Consider the following 3,943-nt stretch of genomic DNA (forward strand, 5'->3'; position numbering starts at 1 on the left):
TCGGAAGAGAAGCTGATGGGAATGAGGACTCAGAAGGGGCGAGTGGAATTGATCTTTAGCATGATGTTGGTGTCTTTGAGAAAATAATGTTTTGGTTCATAGTTATCGGTTTTGAAGTCAAATTGCAAGGATTAATTTGGAGGCAGAGAGTGTAGATTGCAAGAGATTTGATGAAGAGAGACGACATAAGAGCCGAAGATTGAGAGAAGATATAAATGGTTTCGGCATTGGTGTAGTTAAATGGGTGGGGGTGGGATGTGGTTGGGATAAGGGATGGCTCAAAAGCTCCCAGAGGATACAGGAAAAAGTAGAATTGAGAGCACATAAGGGGAGGGTTGCCTTTAGTAGGGGAACTGCACCTTTTTTTTCTGAGAGGAGGGTCATTTATCCTCTACCATTTTAGGGGACAAGCATAGCTTCACACAGTCCATATTTGAAATGTACTCACAGAGACAAGATATCACAGTAGATGATCAACCACTTGACATTGTCTGGCAATTGTCATTTCTTAACTTCTCTTAGAGATCAAAAGCAATTATAAAATGAAATGTGAGTATATTAGTCTCTTCGATAACCCACTTTTTTATAAAACCAAGAGAGTCAAACTGCTGAGGTAAAACAAAAGTGCATGGTTTTTTAAAGGGTAGGAAACCAAGCAGATTTATTTAACGAATGCCTATTTATCCAGCTTTGCTTATGTCTCCAAAATTTGAGGGTAATGGGAATGGATAATAATTTTGGTATAATGTTAGACACAATCTTTATATGCTCTTTAGCTCATCATTCCTTCATTTCACTTTAGTATTTTGCAAAACAGAAAAACATTTTCACAGGTAGTTTCAAAAATAGACCCATAACTTTGTATATAAATACTTACTTGCTTATATAATTAAGCAAACACATATGAAAATATTTGTGCTAAAGTGGTAGAAATTTGTAGATAATTTTAAAGTTTATTCATCAAAATTCCCTTCAATGTGATTGATGGTTTTTTAAAAAATAAATTTATTTGTTTTGGCTCCATTGGGTCTTCGTTGCTGCGCGTGAGCTTTCTCTAGTTGTGGCGAGTGGGGGCTACTCTTTGTTGGGGTGCGCGGTCTTCCCATTGTGGTGGTTTCTCTTGTTGTGGAGCATGGGCTCTAGGCCTGCGGGCTTCAGTAGTTGTGGCTCGCGGGCTCAGTAGTTGTGGCTTGTGGGCTCTAGAGTGCAGGCTCAGTATTTGTGGTGCTCGGGCTTAGTTGCTCCGCGGTGTGTGGGATCTTCCCAGACCAGGGCTCGAACCCATGTCCTCTGCATTGGCACGCAAATTCTTAAACACTGCACCACGAGGGAAGCCCTGATTAATGCTTTTATAACCAAAAAAAAAAAATGTCAAGAATTGATCTTTGAACCAAGTCTTTATATAAGGAGTGGTTGTGGTGGGGTTTCTCATTGCTATGTTGGTTTGGTTTACAGTTGTTCCAATACTCTGAGTCTGTTCTTAGAAAATCTTTTATTAGAACATTTGGGTGACTTTGTTTTCACTGGGGGTGCCAGGATATGGAGGGAAAAAAGGCTAAGGGCAAACAAGGCTGTTGCAGGTGGGTGGACATTTTCTCAAATTGCTTTCATGTCGTTTGGCAGGAAGCGAACTGGCCACCCCCATCCCACCCCTCATCTCCTTTCCTTCTGCCCTCGCACAGACTGTTGATGATGTTCTGTAAGGACAGGCTGGGGAGTTGAGGGGTCCCTCAGAAGGAGGGCTGCTTCGATCTCTGCTGGACCTCCAAGCAACCCTGATCTCTGGGTCATGTCTCTTTTTGAGGATTCTCAGTTTGTGATGGTGTCTGAACAAGGAAGAAATGCTGTATCTGCACTTTTGACTGGGGTGTTTGACTGCCTGTCCCAGTTCAGATTCCAACATACCCTATTGAAGAGGGCACCTTACAAGTCTGAACTTTGGCTTGGGCAACTGAGAATGAAAGCATTTTTCTTTTGAACCATTTGTGCTTTATAAAATACCTCAAGGGAAACGATTTTAATTCTGGAGCCCTAATAAAGAACATAGGAAAATGTTCTTTGATGGTTTCTTTGATGAAGAAAAATCTTGATGTATAAAGCAGATGATACAAGTAACCCTGTCTCCCTAAATACTGTTATTTAACCTGTATTTAATACTTTTAGAATTCTTTGCAGAGAAAGCATAATGTAAGCAAAAATAGGCGAGAAGGGAAAATGATAGTTTTTCCCCGTTATGGTTTATAGGCACTAAGATATGGAAATTCTCCCTGGAGTGTCTATAATTCTTAATAAAAGTTCCAAGAAAATCTACTTTAAAAAAGTGCACACAAAGCTAAAGAGAAGAATTCCACTTTCTAGGAATTCTCAGGGGCAGACATCTTAATGGGGTGTCACTTAATTGTCAAAGAAAAAATTGGCGTGTCACTCAAATTTAGTTCTCCTGCTCCTATTTTCTTTAAGTCTTTCTTTCTAAGAACTGATACTGAAACTAGGGGGGGAGCTTCCATTTTCTTTTCTGACAATTCCCAGGCCGAGTCTTTGTTTCTTCCTTTTGGCCCTTCTCTCTTCTGCAGGCAACTAAGGGTACTAATTCATTTCTCTCTGTCCCCATGTACAGGGAGGAAAGACCTAGTTACAAAGCACATATTTCCATCCTCTGACAGGATATGATAGATAATAATCTCAAATCCTGGTGGCTTAGTTTTAGACTTGAAGTTCTGATGGCTTTGGGGGATTCGTTCTTGATATTTTGAATTTATTGTATGTAACTGTTTATGAATATATGCTGTCACACATATCTATTTGAGTCCATTTCTCCCCCTTAAATACTGTAGTGAATCTCCATCATTCTCAGATAAAGCCCAAGGTCTTTTGAATGCCCGGAATCTCCTTTCTCTCATTCTTTGTCTGGTTGATCCTTCCTCTCTTTATGGGTTCAACTCAGCATTCATCAATTACAGGAAACGTCTTGGGTTTCAGGATGTGTACAGGCACCCCATCTCTGCTCCTGTATCACTTAGCATATTATAATAAATTCATTCACTGATTCATTGGTTCAAAAAATATTTATTGAGCACTTACTCTTATTGGCTTAGCTCTGTAAGCCCCACCAGGTTAGGGTTGTTTGTTATAAATAGACTTTGATAAATATTTGTTCAACTAAAATGGATATATATTATTTTTAGTTTTTAAAAAGGCTTAACTTGTTACTCACGAATGAACTTGCCATTAGAGAGGCAATATGACATGGTTAAATAAAAAAGACCTCCCCTCCCATTCCCCAGAGTCAAAAGCAGAATAGCTAGTGGTGGTGGCTAAGAGCCTAGATTTCAGAGTCAAACTGTGTCCAGATTGTGGCTCTTCTGCTTTGGCTTTGTGACATCAGGTCAACTGGCCAGTCTCCTGTGTCTCACATGTGAGATGGAGGTCACAACAATACCTGATCCACAGGGTTATTGAGAGGATTAAATGAGGAAGGTACAGTGAGGTACAATTAAATGAGAAAGGAGTGCATTGTAAACTCCATAGTGTCATATTTATTTATTTATTCAGATTATTAATTTGCTCAATTGCATCCTTGATTGTGCTTCTCGAGCTTTAATGTATATACAAATCACTTGGGGATTTTGTTAAAGTACAGGTTCTGATTCAGTAGGTCTGGGGTGGGGCCCAAGATTCTGCATTTCTAATATGCTCCCAGAGATGCCCTAGTCCAGCGGTCCCCAACTTTTTGGCACCAGGGACCGGTTTGGAAGACAATTTTTCCACGGAATGGGGTCAGGGGGTGGTTTTGGGATGATTCAAGCGCATTACATTTATTGTGCACTTTATTTCTATTATTATTACACTGTAATATATAATGAAATAATTATACAACTCACCATAATGCAGAATCAGTGGGAGCCCTGAGCTTGTTTTCACTTGCCACTCACTGATAGGGTTT

This window comes from Lipotes vexillifer, unplaced genomic scaffold (genome assembly GCF_000442215.2).
Source record: "Lipotes vexillifer unplaced genomic scaffold, Lipotes_vexillifer_v1.1 scaffold313, whole genome shotgun sequence".
NCBI classification, from domain to species: Eukaryota; Metazoa; Chordata; class Mammalia; order Artiodactyla; family Lipotidae; genus Lipotes; species Lipotes vexillifer.